This window comes from Olea europaea, chromosome 6, assembly GCF_002742605.1.
Source record: "Olea europaea var. sylvestris chromosome 6, O_europaea_v1, whole genome shotgun sequence".
In the NCBI taxonomy this organism is placed as follows: Eukaryota; Viridiplantae; Streptophyta; class Magnoliopsida; order Lamiales; family Oleaceae; genus Olea; species Olea europaea.
Window position 1 is genome coordinate 9,742,425 of NC_036242.1, and position 12,943 is coordinate 9,755,367.

At 34.3% G+C, this 12,943-nt stretch overlaps 1 pseudogene; it reads left to right on the forward strand.

Annotated features, from left to right (window-relative positions):
• Positions 1–1,109: 1,109 nt before the first annotated feature.
• Positions 1,110–10,095, forward strand: LOC111395788 (annotated as a pseudogene).
• Positions 10,096–12,943: the final 2,848 nt, after the last annotated feature.

A 12,943-nucleotide genomic window follows, 5' to 3' on the forward strand; every position in this document is an offset into this window, starting at 1 on the left:
TACAACTTACAGGCGGTAGTGGTGGATTTGATCGATGGTGGTGTGTGCGCCTGTGCGGTGGTGTTGCTGTTTGTAGTTTGGTGACAGTGGTGTTGCAAAAATGGTCGTGGCGGCGGTGGTCTTCAACTGTGAATTTGATTTTTGTAGTGGGTGTGGAGTAGTTTTGGGGTTTGTGTTGTTGGTGGTAATGGTGCTAGCTGTGGGCGTGAGGTTGCAGTGGTGATGTGTTTGGTTGGCAATGGATTTGGATGGTGTGTTGTGCGATGACGGTGTCTTGTATGGTGGTGGACTTTGTACAGCGTGGATGTGGGTGCGGTGGTGGCGTTTGTGGTCGGCTTTCTTGGTTGGTGTTTTGTTGGAGGTTGTGGTGGTGTGGTGAAGGACACGATGACAGTTTTTGTTGGTGATTTGGTTTAGGCGGCGATGGTGTGGTTCAGATGGCAATGGTGGTGGGTTTGGTTGTGGAGTATTTGTGATCATGTACTGAGGTGGATCGAGATCGGTGTTTTGTGTCTGTGAAAGACAATTAATTCGTGACCTTGAAATTCGATCATTTTATGACTAAAAAATAATTTGTAACCATCAAATTCAAAAATACGTGATCTGTGACCTATAATATTTTGGATTTATAACCATTTGTGACCTATAGTTGTGACTCGTGACCTATAATTTTTTAGATTTGTGATCAATGACATAAATTGTGATCTATAAAATTGATGGATAAATTGTGATCCGTGGCCACGAAATAATCTATAACCTATCAAAGTTTTGATTCGTGACCTCGAAATAATTTGTGACCAATTAATTTGAAGATATGTGACCAAAAAATAAATGTGTGACCTATAAATGTGTACACGTAATAATTAATTGTATAATTGTAATTTTATTATATTTGATTAATAAATATTTTTAATTAATTAGATAAAAATCTGATTTTTATATTAGTTAAACTTTAAACATAATTTTTGAACTGTGCATAGTTAATACATCGTTTATGAATTTTTCCCTTTGTTTAAAAGATGTTAAAAAAAGAAAAAAAATTCATTAATTTGGGTGCAAAATGTTGGCAAGTTAGTTGGGAAAATGGTGAGCCCTGAGAATTGACACATCAAACGTAAATAAACAAAATCAAGAAAAAATAGTACAGCATAAAGTGAATACTCTCTGGTTTCATCGCCACCTTCTCTTTTCCCCTCTGAATCTCCGCCATCTCCATTTTTCAATTTTTTCTCAACACCTTCCATATTTAAATCTCCTCAGCTGAGCCCTTCATTTTTCTCATTCTATTTCTCTTTTACATTCAAACATTTTATAGAGAACGGTGTTTTTGTATTCTGTATAGAAAAATGGCTTCCATGCTTCAAGCAATCGGAGTAGCATCACCTTCAGTTGCCTTCTCGGATCAATACAATAAATTCTCTGTTTCGTCTATTCGATATTTCCCAGGTTTCATTTTTCTCTTTTTCTATGTGTGTGTGTGTGTGTGTGTTTTTTTTTTTTTTTAAATTGTTTGTTTGTTTTGAATGTATTGTCATACGTACTTGTGATGATCCACTAATTTTGGAAACAATGAAAAGATGGGATTTTTATTCATGGGTTAGGAAAACGATGTTTTATTGAGCTTAGCTTTACAATCCACGTTAGATATATTTATTTCTCTGTTTAATTTTTGTTGTTTTATTCAGTCATCAGATCTGATTCGTGGTTGATTTCGGTTTCTGGTTCTGTTCATGGAAGCTTCAAGCCAGGAAAGGTTATCACCAAAGCAACTGCGGTTAGTGCCTTCTATTTACCCTCTTAATGTTTTTCTTTTTTATTTTTCATATGTCTAAATTACTCTGTTCTATCTCTGTATATGTGGAATTCATCAGTCGCAGGCGGAGAGTTCTGCTTCAGTAGCTTCGAAACCTGGGTAAAATTCTTATTTTGTAAATATAGTATTCCAGTGTATTTCCACGTGTGTTTCTGCTTGTATGGTTGACATTTCGATTTTTGGTTGCAATATTGTGATTGTGGCATGTAAATTTAAAAACAAATACTAATGTGCATAATTATACTGTACTACAATTTCGAATTTTATATTATAGTGAATCCTACCGCAACATTTATCGACCTTGCCACATGGTTTGAAGATATAACTTTTCAATTTGCATTATATTTAGATTAGCAAAGCCCAAGATAGATATGCACTGGACATGTAGGCACATTCATCAAATGCATTATAAACCTAAATATAGTGTGTAACTTCGTAATGCTCAAATCTCTATCAATTTGTGATATCTTGCAGTAACACTTTTATTTGTGCATACGTGTAATGTTGTTGATGCTGCTAAGTGCAAGAACCTGAACGCGTGATTCGAGAAGAATATTCTTATCTTGCTCAGTAGAGTTATTTATTTAAGTTATGATTCCAAGTCACCACTATGACTCAAGAAGAGCCAATAAGCTGGGAAATCCTGAAAGTAGGCTGTAAGAGATGGAGATAGTGTGGTGATGACAATTATACAGTAGATAGGTAAAAAGCGAATCTGAAAACATTAAATGCACTCTATTTTTGAGATACCTATAACCATTAGTTTTAATGATTAGTAATTTCTTATGTTATAAAGACAAGTTCTTGGAGATTGATATTCTGGTACGGAGGAGTATGGCTGTCTGTAACAACCTTTTGCTCTTCTATTGCACATTTGTAGGATGAATGATGGTGTCCCCCTTTTGCATCCTTTGATCAATCTTCCCATATAATAGTCATTGCATTTAATATACTTTTGGTGCATTACTTATATTTGTAAAACTCACTATTGTGTTGTATAACCTATTATCATCTCTTAATAGTTAACAATGATTGGTGTATAAATCCAGAAATGGTGCATCTACACTGAAGTTCGCTTCTTTTAACATCTGTTCTCTAATCTAAAGAATCAATTGCAGCTGCTATAAGTTAGAAAAAATGAATAGTTAATGCTTATGGATTTGAGACACTAGGTTTCTTAGGTATATTTTAGAGTTAATCAATGAATCAAGTAGGGAATTAGATAACAAGTGGGATATTCTTTTGAAATAATGAAGTGTGAATGCATCCTTGAATGAAGGTTTTCTTCTATATCAAGGACACTTTGGAAAAGTTCGTAAATATTCAAATGCCTGAAATTTGCCAACGTCCAAATTGGATTTTAATTGGAAGTTTCTGCATCGACACAAGTCTAATTATTAACTTATTGAAGCAATTCGCCGTATTCTTTTCTTCTGATCTATAAAGCATAAGTTCAGATATCTAGTTTGGATACATCAATAGGCTTCTAGAGAAAGCCTTATGATTTTCACATTTCTAACTTCTAAAATTCACCGGAACACTTGACCTACCTTTCCCCAAGATGTTTTGTGTTCACGAAATATTTTCTTTCGATTTAAATCACCGCAAGTGTACGATTCGTTAATAAGTAATAAAGTGGATTTTTAGAGTCCGAATATCGTCCCACAGAGATTGAGTAGTTCAATTGTATTTATCTCGGCCTTAACCGAATCTAAATGATCAATTATGAGTTTTTGTCCTAAGAAATCCTAAATCTAAGCTAAAGTACCAATATTATGAATTGGATGGTATGATATGCAAAACAAAGTTTAATTTAACTAAAATGCAGTTTGATATTTGGGACTCAAGTTAAATGTATTCAATGAATGTGAGATATACTAGGATCACGAATTCCTAAGTAATGTTCAATTTAACCTTAATTCCACACTTTGACAACACGATGACATTTTGAAAAATCAATGCTCCTAAATCTATCTAACACTCTCTCTCGAGATGAATTGAACATATTCTCATACACCACCAGCATATATCTCTATGAGGGATGCAAATATACAAGAATGCATGTAATTTTGTGAGTACTTAGAGATTCCCGCAAAACATAGGGGTATATTTTTATCCCCTATCGAATCCTATGATAATTTATACCTTGTCGAATTTATTCCTCTTCTTTCGAATAGATGAAAAAGCACCAAAACTCACGCAATTACGGGCCCATAATCATGGAAGCAATTGAATGCATATAATCACTCAAACAGTCAATACGTGTTTTAATGTCAAAATACGGAACAAAGAATTAAATATCACATTACAAGGTTCATCGATCTCCTAGTATAGATTTTTCTAGCCTAACATGATGGGAAGAAGAACACAACAATAAAAATCAGGAAAAGACATCACCCTATTGAAATTCTTGAAGTGAGACTTTGAATTTTGGATTGAATCTTCTCGTTCTTCCTTTTTCATTCTCTTCAAATCCTCCCAAAATAATGTATAATGCGTGGTCTATGTTTTTGGACGTTCCTAGGGTTTTAAAAGACTCCCTAAAATTTGTTTCCATAAGAATTTCAATCAGAAAAAGAAACCAGATTTTCTCGCTGCGATTGAACTGGGTTGTCACCCAGGCAAAACTCGGGCAGTCGCTCAAGCGAAGAATTTTTTTTGGTAATTAAAAAATCATGTTGGGTGATCGCCCGATATTTATAATTGGGTTGTCGCTCAGGCAAAATTTCTTCCATATGTTGCATTTTAGCCTCCGAAGTCGATTTTTGATTCTTTCAAGCCCTTTCTCTTGCATTTTCAACCCTTTTACTTTTAATTGCATCCAATTGAACCTGCAACATCTTCAATTTTCATTTTGTGGTCCGAATCAACTATTGAAATGTTGCAACTTAGTCCTCATATTTTGAATTTTCTTCCTTTTTGGTTTTTTCGTTTCTTTTCTCTTGAATTCTACTACATTCATCAATATAGTCCTGCAAAATATTATTACATAGAATTAAGCCATAATTCAAACTCTTTGATCATAATTAAGTCATGTTTGTGAACTAACTAAGTATGTAAAAACATACTTATCATTTTGGTATGTCACTAAGGATTAGTACTCAACAATTTCCTATCCCCAATTTTTTGGTCAACTGGCATATTATTTAAGGGTTACGATGGTGGTTCAAATATTTTTTGTTAATAAATTCTAGACGGGAGACTTTGCAGACTCCTACGAACTCAGGAATATCAAAGACTATTACATAGACTACTTTTTATTGGTTGAAATTCCCAATAGACCATTTTCAAAAGGTGATTCTAAGTCTTACATGCTCTAAATGGTTTGTGGAATTTGTCTCCATCATATGTCCTAGATTGGTTGTGGAAGAGTCTAGTCCGTACTAAGATCAGACGCTGTGTGTTTAAGTTTCATGGTATACCGGTGGCTCAAATATGGTGGGAGACTGGGAGTGTAGTTCCACATTTCCTAATTCTTAAGAAAATTTGAGACATTAATGCCCCAGTCTAAACTTGAAGGGCTGATGCCATTTTGAAAACGGTAGTCACAAACTGATGGAGAACAAAATGGATAAAAAGTCTAAAATGAAATCCATAAACTTGAGATTTGAATTGTCTGACTGTGAGGAAAGTGTGAGATCTGAGCAAAAGTAGAAGAAACTAAAGAAATTTGGAAAGCCATTTCAAGAAGTTAGGGAACATGATAACCTAGTGGAGAAATGAGAAAATAGTTTATAATCGAAATTGTAAATTGTATTAACAAAGCTGAAATTCGAAATCTTCCTAGTATTTACAGTAGTCCTGCCAAAAAATTATTTTTTTTTATGGAGAGGATTAGTTGTTTGGGTTAATAAGATTAGTAGATTACTATGACATGCTATTCAAGATTGGGGAATGAAGAAAGTGGACTGAATATGTAACTCTCCAAATTTAGATACTCAGATTTGGAAGTATTATAATTTAATTTCCTCTTGAAACCATAAATGCGGAAAAATGATTATAATTTTTTCTTTAACATAAAAATATTAATGACTTTCATTTTAGGAAAGAATTTTAGAAAACTTTTATGTTTAATAAAAATATAAGATGATCGAATTAAATGTTAAATTTATTTCAACTTGAGTCAACATTAATTGTATCGGTACCGAGTTTGTCTCACCACAAGTAGTTGCCTCGAATCTTGTCTTCATCATCTGAAATTGGAGAGGATAACGTGGAATGAGCTAACGCTCAATAAACAAATCTCATGCATATGATGTATGATGATATGCACATGAATTACTTTAAGATAAAAGTATTTCTTAGTATGTATCCCTTTCTTTCATTTATTTAAAAACTTAACTTCAACAACGTGAGCTCACTTGGTGTATCGCCTAGTCAATCAAAATGCAATGGGCAATTATAATTTGGAACCCGATCAAATCCTATCGGTAGTACCGCAAAGCAGTTAACATTAACATCATCATTGAACATTGATCGGGTGTGCTGGTCCTCCACGCCCCATTTCCCGCTCACACCTTTCATGGCATACATATATACGTCATAACAAAATATTTGGGATACGTATCTTTTAAAAACATTTATTGATATTTGAAAACTTTTATTTTTCTGGAAACTTCATGTATACTTGTGGATGCATTGAAGTTCATGAATATGTCATGAGAAGCATTGATGACATAAAACGTAATAAATTAAATATCAAGTTCACATAATGACAAATTTAAGTAGCACATTTATACATTTAACGATGTAACGTACGCATGAAGACAATGGGAGGTTTACTTACTTGAAATCATTAGCAATTACTTTTAGAATGGCAAATGGAGATGTCCCTAACTATTCACGGGGTCAACATGACCAAAAATCCTAATTCAATACCATTGATTTGAAAAAATGACTTCTACTTTATTTATTATTATAATATTAGATTAAATATATAATCCAATTTTAAGTACCTTGAGAGAATTCAGCAACTAATAGACGACAACAATCAAACATTGGTGAAGGAAGAGTTAAATTTCAAAGGCTCTAGGAATTAGTGTGTTTTCTTTTGATCCCACCACTTGATATAATGAATTTAAACCAAGATGCTTACAAACCATTTCTAAAAAATAAAAGTCACTAAAGAAAGAACAATACAAAGACGACAAGAATGAATAGAAAAGTCATGTTAAAGTCCGAGTAAATCTCATAATTAGCAGTTAGATGCCACATTTGAACACTTTACCCAATGATACTAAAAATTCACTGCCATGAATCTTAATCAATTTCATTGTGTGCACTATTAATTTTTAAAATTTAACAATAGGCCCGACAAATATTCAGTTAACCTGGTTATGATCGGGCTAATCTTAAAAGTTGATTTTAAATAAGAAATAAATAATAAACATAGATAAGAATTTCTTATTTGTCCAAGGATTCTAATAATTTAAGGGATGATATGGAGAAAACATGTATGTGTGTGTGTATATATTGACACACACACACAACGACATGTACAAGAACAATAAATTAAATTTCTAAATGATTAAATGAAGCTGCATGATTAAACCCACATAGAAATAATAAAATAAAAGATAATCTTAATACCTTATGTAACTTGGGAAGGCTGGTTTATCATGGTGTGTCTACAAGGGAGTGGTAAAATGAGGGATATTAATTTTTAATATAATGATATTTAGTGGGGTGCGATATCTGCTAATTAAGTAATAATACCCCTAATTAGCCTATTGACTTAGTTAGTCCTTAAATCAATTCAATTAATTTCCATTATTAACTATCTTGTCATTATTAAATTAAATTACACCAAATTTACTAAAAACGAGAAACAAATATCCCCCGACTCAATGTCTAGGTTCAATTCAAAAGCAAGACAATACCGAATTGAATAAAGTTCATAATATAATTTAATAAGAGTTAATTAAAATATAAACATCAAATTCAATAAATGAGCACGTGATTTATCCAGGGCGTTGAGATACATTCTATTGAAAAGTTATTCAAGACAAAAATAATTATATTAACATTAAGTTGTAAATATAGCATTAATGCAAGTAATCTAGATAGATATAATAATCGCAAGAAATAAGAGCGCTGCGTTATAGAATATGGGAGCAAAGCAATAGTCTTAGAAGAATATGTTTGCTAATATTTGTAAAGGAAGCTCATATACAAACTCCGTTCTAATGAAGTCATAGCTGCAAGAAGCTTCTAAAGATATTTGATTACATTCTTTTTTCTCGTGAAACAAGTCAAAGCTTTGTGGTCAACGAGGGAGTGTTTGTACCTAAAATGGTCGGAGATCTTTTGAATAGACTCCTTTTCAAATTCAATAAATGTTGATTAATCGTATATTTCATTATAGTTCTATGATTCAGAGTATTCTTTCCTAGTTGATTCCTTTGAATTCCATATTAGAAGTTGTTATTGGATTTATTCATTAAAAAGAATCGATGCAATACATAATATAGCTAGTTAACTTTATAGTATTCCAATTTTTTTGGCTCTATCATATCATTCGACTAGGCTGGAAAGATATTAAGATGAGGTTGAAAACTTAAAACATTATTGTACAGGACTTGAAATCACTGGATTAATGCTTTATCAGGGTGCGCTATGTATCTTAACTCATGTTGATGCCCTCTACTTTGCAACCCCAACCCCTAACACTAACAGAGGTCCCAACTGGGTGGGTAGGGGGGCCGATGTGTCTGGTTGTAATTGTTTTTCTATCTGTATAGTGGTCTAATCTCCATGTGTTATTTAATGCTATGTCTAAATGAACTTTACTAAGCTGACATGCAGAATCATGTTTTATATGGTTTTTGGATATTATTTTCTAAAATGCAGCGCCACTCATTGAAACATTAGTCTGAATAATTGAATTCTCGGGAAAGTCTTGGATGATTATTTTACATGTAGGCATGAGCTCTTGCTGTTTGAAGCCCTAAGAGAAGGGCTAGAGGAAGAAATGGATAGAGATCCTCGGGTCTGTGTCTTTGGTGAAGATGTAGGCCATTATGGAGGATCATACAAGGTCACCAAGGGACTAGCTGAGAAATATGGAGATCTCAGAGTGCTTGATACACCAATTGCTGAGAATTCTTTTACAGGCATGGGTGTCGGGGCAGCCATGACTGGTCTAAGACCAGTTATTGAGGGCATGAACATGGGATTTCTTCTATTGGCTTTCAACCAAATATCTGATAACTGTGGTATGTTACACTACACCTCAGGTGGGCAGTTCACTATTCCAACAGTCATCCGAGGACCAGGAGGGGTTGGACGCCAACTTGGGGCGGAGCATTCACAGAGGCTGGAATCTTACTTTTAGTCAATTCCTGGGATCCAGTTGGTCGCCTGTTCAACAGTTTACAATGCCAAGGGTCTGATGAAGGCTGCCATCCGTAGTGAGAATCCTGTTGTCCTTTTTGAACATGTGCTTCTTTACAACCTCAAGGAGAGAATTCCTGATGAAGAATATGTATTGTCATTGGAAGAGGCAGAGATGGTGAGGCCTGGGGAACACATTACAATCTTGACATATTCCCGGATGAGGTATCATGTCATGCAAGCTGCCAAGACTCTTGTCAACAAAGGTTATGATCCTGAGGTCATCGATATTAGGTCTTTGAAACCATTTGATCTCTATACAATTGGAAATTCTGTTAAGAAAACTCACCGGGTGCTTATAGTTGAAGAGTGCATGCGAACAGGTGGCATTGGGGCCAGCCTCACAGCAGCAATAAATGAGAATTTCCATGATTATTTGGATGCACCAATTGTTTGTCTCTCCTCACAGGATGTGCCAACTCCTTATGCTGGGACATTGGAGGAATGGACCGTGGTTCAACCCCCACAGATTGTTGCTGCTGTTGAGAATCTCTGTCAGTAACACCTGCAGGAGTAGTGGTGAGATCTAGTCGAGCCAGTCTTCGCCATGATTTTTGGCAACATTTCAGCCTTGTTCACTTTGTATGAGAATCTCTTGTATTTTTGTTGCTATTTTTTTCCCCCTCTGGAGACATTACGTTTTCGTTGGCTATTAAATTTGTCACTAAGGAACTTAGTTCTGTTTCAATCTGAAACTTTAATGTGATGCTTCTATTCCATTCTGTCAGTGACGCATAGAAACGCAGTTAAAAGTATGGATTTTTGGGGGCGATGTAGAGGCCTTTTCCTCATTTCTATTTATACTCATAGTTTGGTTTTTCCAATTATGACCAGCAGCAGCAACTGGAGAAGGAAGTTGTTATTCTATATGAGCATGAAGTGCAATGTTTTGTATTGTGTCAGCGTGTCTTTAAGACCATTATTTTCTCTCTCATACTTTCTATGACATTTAGTGATGAGTACGGCTGTTTAATTAAGTGTCCTCTTTTTTAGCCTCTCAATGATGAAAGAGATTCATCTAGCCGACCCCAACTTGTAGCAGCACAAGGCATAGTTTGTTGTTTGAGTTGAATCTTAGCATTTTCCTCAGATTTTTATTGTTATTCGGATGAAGCCAGATAGGCGTTGATGACTCAGGGAAGTCCGTCAAATGGGCAAATTCATGCCTCCATCGATTATTTTCAAACATTATATCTCTTGGGATTTAGTGTCTTGTGAATTTCTATTTTTGTGACGATTAAAATCCATTGCCTGTATAACCTTAGAATTGTTCCGTTCTTCATTGTCTTTGCATATGGATTTGATGATGTGTTTTGGCTCATTACAAATTAGTGTTAAACTAGAATATTTCTCATCTGTCACACATCAATTGACTCCCTCAATCTTTTTTTATGAATGATGTACTCGAATGTCTTAATTTGTATCACTTGCAGTTGTATAATGTATTGAAAGTAAAATGCTTCCTTCAGCCAGGTACGGATGTACAAAATGCTCAGTTGGACATAACTGCAATCATATTTTCTTCTTTTGTTTTACTATCTTCAATTTTATTCTAGTTTATTTCAGCATCGCTAGACCAAGTGCCTTTTTTTTTTTTTTTTTTTTTTTTTTTTTTTTTTTTTTTTTTTATTTCAGCATCGCTTGCCCTTTTTTTTTTTTTTTTCTCATATTGTTACTGGCTTTGTAAGAATTAATACTGGATCAATTGGCTGTTTCTATCTTTATTTTAGGATAAATAATAATTTTACCCTATTAATTGAAGCCCATGACAGCATGCATAGACTATGTATTGAAGTCCTCCGCTTTTGCTTGGAGCAATTATCCTTCAGTAACATACATTCGACATGTTTATGGTTTATCCTTATTTCTGATGCCAGATATTATTGAATAAAAACATATGCATTTCTGGTCATCAAAATATTTTTCTCGTGTATATTCCTTATTTGGTTTCACACTGCAGGCTGAGCTTTCTTTAAAATGTTGCTCATTTTTGATGCAGTCAATTTGCGTTTGCATTCCCAAGTAGATTCTCAATTGCGAGCCTTGAATTTTGCAAGGCTGGCTGATACATTTCCAGACACTTGATACTAATTGACACGATCCGTCCCGAATGCGTGCTGCTAATAGATACCAACTAAGTGTTGCACCTGCTACTAAGACAACCTTGACCTGCTTCGACTGTGATGAATTTTCAAAAGAATTTTGACAAATTCCTTTTGAAATATGGACTAAAATCACTTGAACAATGATCAATTTTCTCAAACCTGTAAATATAATTTAAAATAGGATACATCAGCCCCTCAAAACACAGCTATTCAAAATATGGTGCACTGGTCCAAATGAGGTCGGTATTGAACTTTCAGGTGAAGAAACCAACGGAAGAATTGTCATTTTCTCCATTTGCATATCATGTTTTGTGGTTCATCTTCCTTCTGATATACTGGACTGGTTATTTAATATTTGTTCCTTCCTCAATTCCGAATCATAAATTATCTTTTCTGGTTCTCTGATGGTCCACGTCGAACTCTTGGATGCTTAATTTAAAATATTGTTTGATTACATACATGTGGATGTGCATGCTGCACCTGGAGTGCCAATCTTGCTTTAGGTTCAACATTTTTATATCCTTGTTAGTTAGGCTGTAAGGTAGGTGATCAAAGAAATGTTTTCTATTCTTTGAATGCTTACTGGATTTCCAATGTTAGCAGTCATATGGGTGACTTATGCAATGATGTCAAGCATCAGTACTTTAAGAATCAGCAAAATTTAAATGAATTTTACCTAATAAATCCCTCAATATTTGTTCGTCATCATCCATTTCAAATTGAAAGGCTGTTCATTTTATGTTGTTCTAGGTCTGATTCGTAAAGAACATCTCTTTTGGAGTCGTCAAATCTTTGAGTCGACTTCTCACCACGGAGTTGATCTCACCTCTGGTTTAGAAGGACATTTTGTCCCCAGGCGGGATCTTACTGACTAATAAATGGTAGTCGCTCCTTTCCTGCAATGGCATAGAGAAGCTAAGCGTTTGTGCTTGGCGATCTCCGATAGGATGATAGGGGGTTTAGCCAGTGGCGGATCCAGAAAAAAATTCAACATGGGCTAATACGTATAAAAAAAAATATTACACATAAAAAATATATATATATATATATTTTACTTAAAAAAATTTTAATGTACATTTGGGCCGAAGGGATGGGCTGTAGCACGGCCCAGCCCGTCCTTGGATCCGCCCATGGGTTTAGCCGATAAATAACTCAGGTTAGCTACACAAACATTATATAATATGATGTATGATAACATATAATCTTATACAAAGAATCAAGCATATAGAGAACCAAAGAGAGAAGGAGAAGAAGAAGAAAACAATTGAGTCAGGAATTAGGTTTCTAATGAAATGAAAAATACAAGTTTATATGTTGCAAGAGACTAAAAATAAAAAGAATCTTACAAAAGAAGGAAACTAAATATTAGACTAATTATACATAATAATATTAGATGGAAATCAAATAATATTAACTTAACAATGTACAGGCGTAAAAAAAATTAGGTGTCTGATATAGTAATAGATCTCTTTTTCTTTCCCTTTCAAGTTTCTTAAAGGCCATGCAGATGCAGATGCTAGCTTTAGTTTCTTTAATGAAGTCCGTAAGATTTGCAGACAAAATTCCTGAGAATGTTGTCTTCCCTTTAAAACTGTCGCAAGCTAAGCTGTATTTTTGTGCAGAACTTTCTGGA